The sequence below is a fragment of the Hyaena hyaena genome, unplaced genomic scaffold, assembly GCF_003009895.1.
Source record: "Hyaena hyaena isolate Hyena2069 unplaced genomic scaffold, ASM300989v1 scaffold_121, whole genome shotgun sequence".
NCBI classification, from domain to species: Eukaryota; Metazoa; Chordata; class Mammalia; order Carnivora; family Hyaenidae; genus Hyaena; species Hyaena hyaena.
The window spans coordinates 3,192,767-3,208,688 of record NW_024080753.1 but is presented as its reverse complement, the minus strand read 5'-3'; the positions used below and the strand labels follow the sequence as shown (position 1 = coordinate 3,208,688).

General features: G+C 50.7%; 1 protein-coding gene across 2 annotated transcripts in view; it reads left to right on the top strand.

Moving 5' to 3' along the window:
- The window catches only part of ITGA9 (integrin subunit alpha 9), a 326,966-nt gene that overhangs the window by 154,418 nt on the left and 156,626 nt on the right, over positions 1-15,922 (top strand). The gene's annotated exons all lie outside the window — the stretch shown is intronic.

The window sequence follows — 15,922 nt, the reverse complement described above, 5'->3', positions numbered from 1 at the left end:
TATCTCTTTGAGATGGCCATTTCCTTTCCTTTAGATGTATACCCAGAAGTGTGATTACTTGGATCATAAGGTATGTTTTAACCTGAGGCACCCCCATCTTCTTTTCCATAGCTGTACCAAGTTACATTCCCACTAATAGTGCCCAAGGCTTCCCCTTTCTCCACATCCTTGTGAACGCTCATTATCTCTTGTCTTTTTGGTAATAACTATTCTAACAGTTGTGAGATGATATCTCGTGGTTTTGATTTAAATTTCCCTGATTAATGATTTTGAGTACCTTTTCATGTACCCATTGGCCCTTTGTATATATTCTTTGGAAAAATGTCTGTTCAGTTCCTTTTCAATGGGATCATTTGGGGATTTTTTTAAAAATTTTTGTTTTTGTTGGCTTTTAAGTTGTATGAATTCCTTATGTTGGTTATTAACTTCTTAAGATATCTAGTTTGCAAATATTTTGTCCCATTCAATAGGTTGCCTTTTTATTTTGTCTATTATTCTTTTACTGTGCAGAAGCTTCTAGTTTGATCTAGTCACACTTGGTTATTTTGTTCTTTACTACTTGCACTGTTGGTGCCATATCAAAAAAAAAAAAAATCATTTCCAAGACCAACATCAAGGAGCATTTCAGAGTTTCATAGTTGCAGGTCTTTAACCTCCATTTAAGTCTTTAGCCTACTCTGAGCTACTTTTTGAGTGGTATAAGATAGGCATCCATCTCATTCTTTTGCATGTGGGTATCCTGGTTTCCCAGCACCATTTATGGAAGAGGCTTTTTTCCTCATTGAGTGTTCTTGGTTCTCTTGACAGATACTGACCATCTATTCATGTGTTTAGTTCTGAGCTCTCAGTTTTGTTTTTTGGTGTCTACATGTCTACTTTTGTGCCACAGACTGTTGTGGTTACTGTGGTTTTGTAGTTTACTTTGAGATCAGGAAGTGTGATACCTCCATTTTTGTTCTTTCTCAGGATTGCTTTGGGTATTGGGGGTCTTCAGTGATTCTAGACAAATTTTAGGACTGTTCTTTAACTTTCAATGAAAAAAAAATGCCATTACAATTTTGATAGGGATTACATTGAATCTGTATATTGCTTTGGGTAATGTAGACGATTTAACAATATTAATTCTTCTGATCCATGAACATAGGCCATCTTTCCATTTATTTGTGTCATCTTCAATTTCTTTCAGTGATTGAATTTATTCCTAAATATTGTTTTTAATATTATTGCAAATAATAGTTGCAATGTTTTGGTTTTTTTAATTTCTTTTACAGAAAACTTTTAAATTTTTGAGAGCAGGGATGCTTAATATAATATTTATCCAGGAAGCTGAGATTTTTTTCATTATCTAAATTATCTAAAGAAAACTCATATGTTGTCTTAAATTTGTACAAATTTTCCATCTAAGGGTCAGGTGGGAAAGGAAAAGAGTCTTATCCAAATAGAAGCGGGGAGAGATGAGGAAGACACATGATAAATGATATCCAGGAATGCAGCAGTAATTCAGAGGCTTCTGCTGTGATTTCCGAGAACTTTAACGGTTTCTTGGAATCATAACAGTAAACTCTGAAATGAGACATATACAGACTTAATTTTTGTAAACCTGAGTTTCACTATTTGAGGAAAAATAATACCTATGGAAAGGTTATACCAGGTAAGCTATAGAAGCATATGGCTCAGTCTCGGGTATTAGTGATTGATCAATGTAGTTGAACTCAATGTGACAGGCGCCAATTGCTGAAGGGACCAAAACTAAAGGAGTCCTCACTCAGAGTGTCTCTACCAATATTCCAACCCTCCCCCCGTAAGTAAGAAGCCAGTGTCTGTTTTCTTTATTACTGGATTAGGACCCCACAGTATCCAGTAAACCCAACACTAAGGTGCAATAAATGGTATTTATTAAGTGGTTTAATGAGGTTTTTGTGGATAGGTGTGACAGGTTCTTTTGAACTTATAGATGTTGAGAATAGCCAAGGTTAAGAAGGAGGGAAGTTTGAAAAACAAAACAGTAAAGAGGTGTGAGATACATAAACACTGAAAGAAAGTGATGGCAGAGCAAAGAAATAAAGCTAATATTGTGCACTAGTGAACAGGAACTGTAGATGTAGGACTGGTCTATTGCATAAAGTGGGCTTTCTTAGGAAGGGTGATCTCAAATTCAACAAAGCCCACTTTTTTGTCTGAATGCCCGTTTCTGCACTTACACACCTCAGCAAATGTTTATTGAGCGCCTGTTCTGTCCCACACACTGGGACATGCTGAGATGAATGGGACATGGCCCCTGCTCCCAAAGAATTTTAGTCTCATGTGGGACGTGCGGAGTATGGTACCCAGTGAATGACAAGTGTTGCTTTGGATATAATCTCAGGAGGACAAGAAATAGTGGAGACAGGAGAAGTGGGCCTTCCCACTGGTGAGTCAGGGAAGGATGAGCTTCAGGAAGAAGAGACCCAAGTACAAAGAGAGGCCATGGGGGTCAAGGAAGATGAGAACAGAGAGGGGCTGTCCATTAGATCTAGCAACATGGCAGCCGTTGGTGGCAAAAAGGAGAGTGGAATAGCCCCAAGAGTGAATAAGTTTTGATAAAATTTACTGGAATGTGGATGACCTTGTTTTATTATAGGTTTGAGGGGGAGCTACTGTATTCACTTGCTAAGCTGCAAATCATTCATAGAAATTGTGCTGGTTCGGTTAGCCCTCAAGCTGAGTAGATAGGCCCACTGTGGTTTGAGTAACTTGGAAATCTTGTGGGGTCGGTATGTTGACTCTCTCCTTCCTTTTAGTCACGGTTCAGGATTTTCACACACCACCGAGGTCCAGGGCAAGCTTCTCAGCTTTCTAGATACCCTCTCAGGGATCGTGTAGCAGCAGGCCTGCCCTGGGAAGGTCAGGATTCCTTTTGTAAAAGCAGTGAACACTACATGTAGCCCAGAGAGCCCACTCTTTCTCTCCTTCCCCTCCTATGGGCTCACGCAGAGAAACAGATGCTTGCATATAATTCTCAGCATCGAAGCACATTTGCTCTACTCTGGCACGAAATGTCCATCCAGGACCGAATTCTTAAAACCCCAAGGGCTCTGGTATGATTTTGAGCCCAGGCCTTGAACCTGTCATAAAATGTAATGGACAGTATATTTTTTAACTGCTGAAACCAGGGGGTGCATTTAACCTGTGAAGACTGAAACAATATAACGCTTCTTTCTGTAGTTTTTGAAGCATATTTGGAAGCATTTCAGAAACCACAAGATGGTCCCTCTCATTGTATCATTTACCATTAAGACCAAAGTTCTTGACTGTTTTTGTACACTGACCCCTTTGGCAGTTGGGAGAAGAGGTTGTAAAGAATGATGTTTTTAAGTGCATATAATCAAATATGTAGAACTTAAAAGTTTTTTAATTTATTTATTTTGAGAGAGAAAGAGAGCAGGGGAGGGGCAGGGAGAGAGAGAGAATCCCAAGAACACTCCACACTGTCAGCATGGAGCCTGACACAGGGCCCAAACTCACGAACCAGGAGATCATGACCTGAACCAAAACCGAGAGTTGGATGCTTAACCAATCGAGCCAACCAGGTACCCCAAAGACATAGAACTTTCTAAACTCTGTAGACTTATATTGAAATTTGGCTATCAAAGTGTTAAAAAGCAAACCCACATTCATGATATAGTCATATACCTGCTTTTTATTAATGCATTAAAGAATGCAGCCTGACATTAGTTGAAGTATCGGTGAGCATCTACAATATTTCAAGGACTCTGTGACATGAAAATAGCTCAGATTTCTATTGATGACAGAGTCATAAGTCTTTCTAATACTCCAGTGGTTTGCTGCCTGCATGTATAATGAAATGCTAAATTTCAGTGAGAGGTTAATAAAACTGAAGGTGTAATGTTTTCCTTTCTACCCCAGTTCACGGACCCCTAAATTCTCTTCTAGGTTGAGAACCTCTGGGTTAAGATGTAACTCTGATCACAAGCAGGAAGACCAGCAGCTCACGGTTTACGTGACGTGCGTCCTGCGTCTTCAGGGATGCGGAGCTCCTGGGTACTTGTGGAGCTACTCCAGGCCTCAGTTCTTTGATCAGTTTTGTCCCTTTCTGGCCACTCTGCACACTAGAGACAAAGGTGCTTTGTGAGCAGCTCTAAGAAAGACAGGACGGGAAGGGTTTGCCTTGAGGAGGCCTGGGGCCCTGTCTTTAATCCACCCGCTGAGCCCTAAGGCTTATTCATGGGGTGCTAGTTCTGTTGTTTTCCAGAGTAAAGAAAAGGGCACAGCACAACCGCAAGGTGAAAGCCGGGGAATGTGTGCCGGTCACCACCGTAGCCCGTGCGGAACCCACACTCACTCGCTGTCGTCCTGGATCCGCTCGGGTCTCACTCAGCCGTCAGCTGGCTTCCGTCCTCTCTTTAAGGGTATTTCATTCACCAGATCCCGTGTGGCGTTCATCACGTGCTGTCTCACATCCGCTTCCCCAGGAGCAGCATCTGGGCTGAGGACTTCTCGGGACTGACTGGGGGAGGGCTCTCCCGAGGGAGGGGCAGAGCGGGGCGGGGAAGGTCACAGTGAGGGGTTGGTCTTTGGAGAAATTGAGCCTCAGCTGGTTCTGTGAGGGTGCCAGGAGAATGAGCCCCGCCGCAGAGCTCATGCACCCGCAGGCCAGCCGGGGGTGGGGGCACGTTGTAGTTTTCTAGGGTACACAGCGACTCACAGATCTAACACACGTCGATCTTCTCGCGGTTTCCGTGGGCCAGGAGCCTGGGCACGGCCTACCTGGGCCCCTTCCGCAGGCCGGCAAAGCCACGGTCCAGGTGGTCAGCTGAGGCTTGCTGTCCTTTCCAGGCCCACGTGGTTGGTGGCAGACTTCACTTCCTGCCTGAAGTCTGAACCCTGGTGGCCTGCTTCTTCGAGGTTGGCGGGAAGAGTGTTTCTGGAACCCGGTCTCTTGGCTCAGACAAAACTGAAGCCCCCCATAAAGGACCCGCCTGAGTAGGCCCACCCGGATAATCTCCCTGTTGATCAACTCAAATTCAACGGATTTGGGACCTGATTTACATCTGCAGAATCCTTTTAGCGTTGCCATACAACGTCACAGTATCGTGGGGGGTGACGTGTGTCATGTTTGCAGTCCTTCCCAGACTCCCGGGGGCAGGGAGTTCTACAGGAGCACGAGTCGTCGGGTGACCGTAGAACCCTGTCGGTCCCCGGCCGCACCTGGCAGGCATCTCTGGAAGGGCTCCCAGCGGCCAGAGGCATCCTCTGAAGAAGGTTGCGGGTGTGAGCTGGTAGGAGCCAGGGCCTGTGGCGGCCCGGGGGGGGAGGTACCCCAGCTGTTAAAGGGCCTCTGAGCAGTCACCAGTGGTGTCCACTATGTATGAGACCCTCTGGACATGTGTAACAGCTGGAATGGAAACTCCTTGCCTCGGTAGTAGTCCAGGGTTAATGGTGGACGGGGGTTAGCTGATGAGGGTCCAGAATACATGTGGACACGATGCTTTAAAAGAGTGATTTTTTGTTGTTAACTACCAGACCCAACTATAAACACCCACCCTTTTTATAACAAATATTTCACAGCATCAGTATACTCATTAAAATACAGGTCAAAGTTAAGGTGGGGTGAGCCGCCCTGGGAGTCTGACCTCTGCCCTTAGTGCTACTTTGAGCGGCCGGTTTGGCGCGAGGGCGAGTTACTGCATCATACACCCAGTGCTGGGCATGCGGGCCAAAGCCTGACCGAGGAGGAATCTGCCGCCTGTGGAGCGGTACCTTCTGGGAGCTTGCGGAGCTCGACTAGGTCACCGTTCACAGCTCTTAGAATGCTGCCTTGTCTGCCACAACCACCCCCCTCGGTAAGAGGCTGGAAGCCACGGGATCCACAGAGCTGTGGAAGGCGTTCCTCTTGACCAGGTTCAAAGACTTCCCTGGCCAGAGGCCCCCCAACCCTGCTGCGTTCGCTCCAGGGGTGCAGAAGGAGGGGTGCCGGCCCTGTGATCTCAGTGAGTCTCTTCACCCCTTGGCCCTCCGTGTTTTCATCTCTTTCGTGAAGGGTTCCCAGGGGGCCCAGGGATTCCCCTTGACATGCCCAGGGGTAGGAGGGGTGAGCAGGCAGGGACCCTCTCTTCCTACGTCGAAGGCCGTATATTATGTGCCGTGTGTGTATATACAGAAGTACGTCTGCTGCCTCCTCACCTCTTAGTACCACTGAGTTACCGCGTGAGATCAGGGCTGGAGGTCGGCACTCACCTGCACAGGGCTTACGGAGTGGGTGCTCTCAGGAAAGGGCAAGGAGGAGAGCGGGGTGGGGGGCTGAGCAAGGCTTGGTCCCAGCGTCCCAGCTGGGGACCGGCCTCAGCCTGATCCCGCAGGGCAGCCCCGGGGCATGAAGCACCCACAAACTTGCCCCACCTTATCTCAAGGCGTCTCCCCTTTGTCCCCCCATGGCAGTCGCTCCCTGCCAGTGAGATGGAGTAGGGGGCCTAAACCCCACTTTATACTGTGGCTCCTGTTCAACCAAGGACGTTTCCCTGCGAGAGGCAGCCATGAGCAATGGCAGCCCCTATGCAGCTGGGGGATGGGTGCCCAGCCCCGCAAGGGTCCTGTCCCCTTCCATCCCCAGTCAGTCCTTTAGGTTGCCTCCGCTGTTCTCACCCTAAGGCTGGCTTAAAAAATTCGTGACAGTCCCCATTGCCCACAGAATGGAATGAAAGGCCTCCACCTGGTTTTGAGGTTCTAGCCTGCGTTCCCTCCCGCCTGCAGCCCCTCCCTGCCCCTCACCCTGTGATCTTGCCCCCACAGCCCCTTCTCGGGTGGTGCCCGTGGTGATAGCGATGAGATGATGGTGTGAGGATAACGCAGGTGCCGCGGGCTCTTACTGAGTACCAGGAGCTCTCCATGGTGCTCGCCGCGGATGGTGTCTTCACAGCGGTCACCCCATTTTACACCTGTGAAAACAGGTTCGGAGAGGTGAAGCCACCAGTGTGATCCAGTCTGCAGGAGATGGAACTCCCTCAGACCGGGGGCGTCTTAGGGCTGGCGCCTCCGTTCCTCAGACACGCAGTGGTCTATCCAGCCTCCAGCTTGTCTCCCCCAGCTGACAGGACAGGCCTTCCCATTCCCCCATCAACCTGCTGAATTTCTAGTTTTCCTTCCGAGTCACCTCCTCTCCAAGAACTCTTGATTGTCCCAGTCACACCGGACTGTGGGTCCAGAGCAGTTCCTTTTCGTCAGATTCCCAGATCTGAGCTGCACCTTCCCCTCGGCATCAGGGCTGCTGGCTCACACCCTCCTGCCCCCGCCCTCTGCTTCCCTGGCACAGCCACACAGGAGCCCGGCTGAAGTTCCTGGGGAGGGTCAACCACCGTGTCCACTCACCCGTCCACCTTGCCATTCACACCTGTCATCCCCGGCCCCGAAAGCTCCCTGAGTGCCGTGTCCTGGCTGCCCCACGCTACCTTGTAAGATAAGAGACACCACGAACTCCAGGCAGAGCTGACCTCCGGTTCGCACGACCCTGGCAACCATGAGTTAGTTCACCCCAGAACCAGCACCCTATTCCCTCACTTCCGACATTGCTAGCGAGGTAATGACAGCTGTTCGGGCAGGAGTTGGGGTGGGGGGAACATTCTCATGATAAGATGTATTATTCGATGCTAAGATGCACCCCAGCTTCAGAAACTTTAAATTGGAGGTGAGGGAAGGTCCTTAAAATCAAGGAAAGACAGCATAGAAGACAGAAAGTAATCAAGTGCCAGACTGGGTCATGAGGACCCTGGGGGGGGGGCGGGGAAGGGGTGTGGCCGGAGGGCCGGCTTCCTCCAGGGAAGTCTCACAAAAGGAGCAGCCTTGAGCTGGGCCTCCAAGGCGGAATCCCTCGCGTGGGGAGAGGGCGTTGCAGGCGTGGGACCGTGTGCGCAGGGCACAGGGGGCAGTGGGGGCCCGAGTGGGCGGGCCGGGCTCGCTTGTATCTGCATCCTCGCGAGGTGCTTTCTTGCTCAAGCGCAGAGAGAGGAGACGGATCGGCATCTCAGGGTTTTCAGCCGCTGCGGAGCCACGTGGGGCCCTGCCCCTCATCCCAACGTCCCCCTCACCCAACAGGCAGAGACCACCGAGGGGCAGCAGGAAGGCTGCTCTTCACTCTGGCGACCCCGGAGCGCCTCTCTGACGGGAGGGCTGAGGCGGGCACACCAGTGGCTACAGGACTGGCGGCTGAGATGACGTGGGAGACGGGTGGTGGGCAAGAAAGCCTGGGCGGCGGCTCAGTTGTGAAACGTCTCACTTTGGTTTAGGTCATGGTCTCATGGTTCGTGAGTTCAGGTCCCACATCGGGTGAGCTCGAGCCCCGCTTCAGGTGAACCCCACCCCTCTCTCTCTCTCTGCCCCTCACTCATTTGCAATCCCCCCTGGGGGGGGTGTTAAAACCTGCCTGGGTCAGCTCTGCTGACCTTCTCTATGCTTTCTCTCACGGGTTACATTTTTAGCCTTTTCTTTGTGTTAGTTTCTTATTCACCTACAAATAATTTTACAAGCCACTGTGGGGGTTTGGGGGTAGGAGATGGGAAGAGAGAATTAAGAGAGGAAGGGCAGGGCAGTCGATTGGAGGCCAAAATTTGGTTTCCCCTGGAGGACACGTAGGCTGTGTAATCTATGCTGGGCCAATTTCGTCTGTTTTCATTTAGCTGCCAAATGATGTGTGTAATTATCTATGATGTAATTAACATGGCTCTTTACAAAGCCTGTTATACAAGGATGTGACATGCTCTTAAAAGATTATTTCCAATTTGTCTAAAGTTCTAATCCCCCACTAGCATATTTTGGAGTGGATACAGAGATTAAAAACAAAAATCACAGAACATACAAATCAGTTAGATAAGCAGCCCCCCCCGCCGAAACTCTCAAACACAAGAGCAAACCGTTTTCCAGATCTCCAGCTGGACGTTATTTGATCTTTGACGAGGAAAAAGAATCGGTTCTGTGATTTTCACAGGTACTGTGTGCACACACGTCCCCTGAGGGTCACTGATGGCCTCCTGAGCGCAGTGCTGCCAGCCCCGCCTCCCAGGCTGCGAATGCTCTGTTTCCGGAAGATGTTATGTATAAAGTAATACGCTATCATAGTTAAAACCTCCGATCTCATCGGAAAACTTTCAGAAACAAGATGTACTGATTTGGTCACCGCTTATTTCCTTCTCTTGTGAAGCATTATTGGAGTTCGTCGAATTCAGCTGTTTTTCAGAGCTCTGTCTAGTCCATGTTTACAACTGTCTTCGTCCAGAGATAAAGCTTTGTCTCTTCCCAGACTGAATCTCATCTCAGGGGATCCTTGCAGTCACTTGTGCTTTTCATCAAGTTTTGTTTAAATTTTTTTTCTAGAACTTTTTCCTTCAGCTTTAACTTAAACTTTTTTTTTTTTTTTTAATTTACAGAACTCTAAATAAAACACTTGGCCTCCATTTATTCTCTCATAAAATGGGAAATCAGTTCTGGCCACATGTGGAGTTCATAATAAGAACTCATTTTGTAATAGAGTAGTTTTCTTAAACACTTTTTTTTTTGAAGTTGCCATTTAAAAATCATGATAAAAATAGTGGCCGCAGGGGTGCCTGGGTGACTCATCCAGTTGGTTGAACACCCAACTTCAGCTCTGGTCATGATCTCACAGTTCATGAGCTTGAGCCCCACATTAGAGCCTGCTTCTGATCTTCTGTCCCCCCCCCCCCCGCCCCTCCACGGCTTGCCAGCTCTCTCCCAAAAATAAATAAAACACTAAAAAAAGTAGTAGCCACAAATAAAGGGGACGCCCCTCCTGGGTGGCTCAGTTGGTTGAGCATTCGACTCTGGATATCAGCTCAGGTCGTGATCTCAGGGTTGGAGGATCGAGCCCCATGTTGTGCTCTGCACTGAACATGGAGCTTTCTTAAGATGCTCTCTCTCTCCCTCTGCCCCTCCTCTGCTTGTGTGCTCTCTCTAAAAATTAAAAAAAAATAATCGCCACCACTTATTGCTCAACTATAGTGTGCTAGGCATTGTGTCAGGTTTTTGTATAATTATAGGGATTAGTATATCATTATAAACGCTATTTCTTCCATTGGGGCCTCTTACATTTCTGAATATTCTATCCTTTTTCGTCTCCATGCTTCAGTCTGGATATTTTTTGGTGACTTATATTCAGATCCCTGGTATTCTAAAGTGTCTCGTGTACAGCTGGGTACACCTTGTCTTGCCGTCGCCACTGTCTCCCGCTTGAATTCCGCATCCCATGGCCCCATAGAGCTGTGGGGCCAGCCAGTGCCTTGGGGGTAAATACGGTGTCCAGTACCAGCCTCAGTACCAGCCTCTGTACCTCCCTTCTCCTTGGAGACTTGGCCCTCAAGTCCCGGCGGCCTTAGTAGCCCTTAGCTTTCAGTTTTATCTTCACAGACTCATATGACTCAGCTCAGAAACTCGGCCTCTTAGCCGCCACTTCACATTCACTTTCTTTGCTGCCCATCCCACGCTGCTTCCTGGCCCGTACACAGCGTGAGGGGTCCCCTCACTGTCCTTGCCTTCCGGTTGGGACCCTAGACTCTGAAATCCTGCGTCTCTTGAGGACTAATACCTTTAAGCAGGGGTGCGTGCACGTGCGTGTGCGTGTTTGTGAGATCCAACCTTTCTAGCTGCTCTCTGTATTGAGGGTAGATCTGCAGGTTACTCTATTATTATGAAAAATATGAAACCCTCACCTTGCTTTTAAGAGCATCTTCAAGTGGGGCGTCCGGGTGGGCTCGGTCGGTTGAGCGTCCGACTTTCGCTCGGGTCATGATCTCGCGGTTCGTGGGTTCGAGCCCCGCGTCGGGCTCTGTGCTGACAGCTCAGAGCCTGGAGCCTGTTTCGGATTCTGCGTCTCCCTCTCTCTCTGACCCTCCCCTGCTCACGCTGCCTCTCTCTCTCTCTCTCTCTCTCTCTCAGGTAAATAAAACTTTTTTAAATTTTTTAAAGAATTTTCCAGGCATTTTTGGTGCAAAAAGGTGATTTTATTAAAGCATGGGGACGGGGCCCTGGGCAGGAAGAGCTGGGCTGGACTGGTCAAGTACTATGGACTTGCGGAGGTAAAAGCAACGGAATTTTCTAGAANCTGTGCTGACAGCTCAGAGCCTGGAGCCTGTTTCGGATTCTGCGTCTCCCTCTCTCTCTGACCCTCCCCCACTCACGCGCTCTCTCTCTCTCTCTCTCTCTCTCCTAGAAATAAATAAAATTAAAAAAAAAAAAGAGCATCTTCAAGCGGGGCAGCTGGGCGGCTCAGTGGGTTAGGCATCGGACTCTTGGTTTTCGGCTCAGATCATGGTCTCATGGTGGTGAGACGGAGCCGTGAGCCAGGCTCTGTGCTGAGTGTGGAGCCTGCTTGGGACTCTCTCTCTCCCTCTGTCTCTGCCCCTCCCCTGCTTGTGTTCTCTCTGTCTCTCAAAATAAATAAATAACCTAACGATAAATAAATAGGAAGGAATCTTCAAGCTAACGTGGGTTTAAGCGGCCTGTAGCGCCCCGCTGCCGTGTAACCGCGTGGTCAGAGGCACGAAGAGCCCCGGCTTCCCACCCCTCTCTTGGGCTTTCTCGTTCCTGGTCCCCCTGCCAGGCCGTCATCGGCAGACACAGAGCGGAGCACAGGGAGAAACAGGGAGAAAGGGTATAGGAAAGGGACCAAAAAAAAAAAAAAAAAAAATCACATGTTTGGAAAAAGAAAAAAAAAAAAAAAAAAAAAAAATCACATGTTTGGAAAAAGAAAAAAAAAAAACCAAGGCGCCTTTAAAAAGCACTTAGAGGGTTTTTCCAAACCAATTATCTGGCTTAATGCGAATGGCTTCTTTGCTGACCTTCTATGTTATTTGCACATTTAAAGTGAGGCCAGCCCTTCCTGTTTTCCTTTAGCTGAAGCTGCGAGTTAACTAAGATGAAAACCCTTCATTTCTTGAGGGAAAGAAGCCGCTGAGAGGTAGGGTTCTAATTCCCGAGGCAGGTGGGGGTGAGGGGTGCACGGTGCTCAGGGCCCGCTCACTCCCGTCTCGGAGCTGGTGGGTGTGGGGACACAGAGTTGAATCACCCTGGGGCGGTTTCCCCCAAACTGCGGTGCATGTCCTCCTTGGGGGCAGGTAGGCAGGATCTAGTGATTTGATACTAATTATACCCACCCTGGAAAAGTCTAGGATTCTACAAGTAAGGGAGACAAGACTTTGAGGCTCTGACTGCTGCCTCTGGGCCCCAGGGTAACAGGGCGGGGAGCCTCCTCTCTCGGAGGAGCCCCAGGCCTGGGCGGTGCCTGCCTGTCCAGGGCTTCCCCTGTTGGGTTTCCCACCTGAGCTACTTCTATTTCATTTTCAGAGCAAGGGAATGGGCTAGAAGCCCGAAGGGCTCCCCGGGAAGGAGCGGAGTCCGTAGGAAGGCACGGCGCTCTGAGGCCCTCGCTCCCTCTCGTCAGAGCTTGTGAGAACCCACGGCCCTCTCTAGGGGCTCCAGGAGAATTTACTTACAAGTGGGGTGAGCCGAGGAAGGAAGGGGATGTAGTCCAAAGGAGGGTTAAAGCCCATCCCTGGAAAGATGGGTGGACGGGCTTTGGTATAGGCAAAGGGCCTGTGGTGAGTCTGTCCAGGGAAGGCTGACCCTGGACAGGGGGACAGTTTTGTGGAAGGAAACAGGAAGCACCATGTTTTAGGCCCAAATCAGAATACGTGGGGAGATTCCTTGGGAGTTAGAGTCTGGAGACAGGAAGGGGATTTCTGTGTTCTGACGAAGCTTGGTATGTCTATACCCGCGCCCATTGCGCCCCTCCCCCCGGGACCACGATGCTGACTGGTATGTGTCTGTGCCCTGAACACGAGGGCACCCATAACTCTTGACGGAAGGGAGGTCATCCCCACATCTAGTCCCCAAGTCCCACCAGCGCTTCCTCCCAAGCTGCCTTCCTGTCCTTCTCTTCGTTCCGTCTCCAAAGGGCTTCGTGGTCTCGCCTCCTCCCATCCTGCTCATACCCTGGCCTTCCTCCAGCCTCCTTGCTGGCCTCCCTGCCTCCCACCTCACCCCTATCGATGCAGGAAACCAGAGGGATTCTTCTGGGCACAGCCTCTAGCCTCATCTTACCCACTTCCCAGTTCTGCTCTCAGGATGCAGTCAGCTCCAGCTGAGTCCCCCTGAGATCCAGTCTCTGCGTCAGCCCCTCTCTGCCCCCTCCCGCCCACAAGCCTGACGCCCCCGCCTTTGCGAATCACACACAGTCCGTCGGACCCCCGGTGTCCTCTCCCCTGCTGAGCCAGGCAGGAAGCCATCTGGAAGATGTCCTGTCTTACAGCTGAGCCTAGGACACCTCCCCCAGGAAGCCTTCCAACCCGCCGTACGGATCACATGTCCCTCACCTGTGTCCCCACGGCCTCTTCTGTTTTGTGCATGTTACACCAGCTTATCACTGCTTGCCTGTCTCCCCAGAGGCCCCTCATCGCTGTCTCCCTTGGGCCCGGGGCACACCTGGCATCAGTAAGCCCCCAGCACATATCACACTGAGCCCAGGGAAGCTCCCTGTAAAACCGAAGCCACCGCACACTCTGCCGCCAGCCCTGGTGTGGTCTCCACGTGGGCGCCTTCAGCTTTCTAAAATCAGGGACCCCTGCAGAATTTGAGTATGAAAAGGTAGATTCTTAGGTCTTTTGGTCTGTCAAATAAGTGTTCGACTTTAGAAGCTTCAGTTTGTAGTGGTGATTTTTTTTTTTCAAGCAGTAAAATTTCAGTGATTACAGTCCGTGCCAGAAGGCTAAGCCTCCTCTATCCTAAGGAATTCCTGCGCTAATTGCGGTGCTCATCTGTGGGAAGCTTCCAGAACTGTACAGGAAACCACCAAGTGCTGCTGCCCCTTTCCCTCGGCAGCTCAGACAAAACAAACACAGCGTGGGAGGCCGGGTCCTCGTGGGTGCTGGCCCGCTCCAAACACTGCACCCTCCTCTGCCTGCACCCACGGCGCAGTGTGGTTTTAGCCCCTCGTCCCAGAGCTACCGGGCCGTGGAGTAAGAGCTGTTTTCCAGACTTCTTAGTTAAAACAGGTTCGTGCGATCAGTGCCAGAGCACAGTGTCTGCGCGCCTGCGTGTCGGACTTCATCACTCAGCCCGAATCAGCTACAGCACGAGTGAGGCCTCCCCGGCGGCGAGCCAGGCTCCACCAGCCACGCATCGCAGACCCGTTTCCTGCTTGCCCTTTCTTTACATTCACCCTCTTGTGAGAAGCATTCCCCACCCCTGCCCCGTGTCCTCTTAACAGATGATTTTTTAGGGTGATGTCAGAACCTAAAGCAGTTGGGATGACTTTTTCATTAATGTTAATTTTAGAGAGAGAGATCGAGCATGACTGGGGGAGGGGCAGAGAGCGAAGCAGACACAGAATCCGAAGCAGCTCCAGGCTCTGAGCTGTCAGCACAGAGCCCGACACAGGGCTTGAACCCACTGTGAGATCGTGACCTGAGCCGAAGTTGGCTGCTTAACCAACTGAGCCACCTAGGTGCCCTGGGATAACTTTTAAATAGTATTTTATAAACTTCGGGGAAAGCAGTTTTGTTTCTGGCTCTAAGAATGAGTCTGGTTCTAGTAATTACTCTCTTTGGGGTGGAGCACAGTTTATTTGAGCCCCTGAGCCTCTGTTGCCTCATCTATAAAATGGGGACAATAATCTGCCAAGCTCGGGTGTTATGCAGGTTGAGTAAAATAACATCTTGGCCAGTCTCTGGCATACATGCATTTGGTGGCCAGGAAATGATGAGTTGCTTCTGTCTCCCCTTCCCCCAGATTCAACTCCCCCCCAAGAATAAAAGCATAATAAACTACTTAAATTCTTCAACGTGAAGAATTTAAACCCAAACCCTGAAGATAGTCACCCTTTAAAACACCACTGAAGCATTTATTTGTAACACCGTTCAGACTGTACTCCTTGGTTATTCTCCAAGCCTCCCGTGGACTTTAAATTCTGCTGAGCAGAGCCCACGAAGGCAAGACACTGGGGTTCCCAGGCAATGTGTTTTGCTCCTGGAAAGGACATGTACTAAAGATCTGTTCATAAAATCGGAAGTCGGACAGAATTTTCTGGAAGCAGTTTATCCAAAAGTCCCCCCCGTCACGCTCCTGGAGAGGTCCTGTATTTTGTTTATGCCGAATGATCGAATCTGCTCCTGGCTGTGTTTTCTGACCATGAATAGAAATCGTCTGCAGGTCACTCACCCCCCTCCCCGAGCCATCTGTGCCCTGTCCCCGGGCTCCACAGTGGGCAGCCCCACGTGCGGCTGCGGTGTCCCTGCCCCACACCCCGTCTTGGAGAATGATGCTCGTTTGTCGATGGGCTGCCACCAGTTACTTGGTAAAGCGGATTTGAGCGCAGACGTGGGTCAGAAAGAGCATCCACGTAACACGCCGTGTGCTGTGAGAAAAGAGGTGCCGCGGCTCCCCCCCCCCCCCCGACGGGACTATCTCCAGGCCCCCTGCGAAGCGCAGAAAACAAACTGCGGGACGCCACAGTCCGCAGTGCCCGCAGACGCCGAGGCCGCACGGTATCCAAGCCCGACCGGCGTGTCTGCCCCTGGAGAGGGGAGCTGGGTCCCAGGCGGGTGGGGGCAGGCCCCCCGCTCTGCGTCCCTCAGGAGCTTTAGAGCTCTGCGCTGTTTGGAAGGCCGCCACACCTCGCACGGAGAGCGCGGGGGCTCCTCGCTCGCGGCCCCGGGGTTGGCTTCTGCCCTGCTGCCCTTGGGCGGGCCCCCCGCCCCGCCCGCGGCAGGTGCAGCGCAGCAGGGACCTGGCTCGTCGTGTCGCTTCCCGCGTGAGCCCCGCTCCACGTGGGAGCCACTTGGGGGAAGGAGGCCGAGTGGCCCCCTGCCCGGGGCCCCTGCCGCAGTGCCGGCGTCTTGCGGGTGTCCACTGTGTGTTCGCCCCC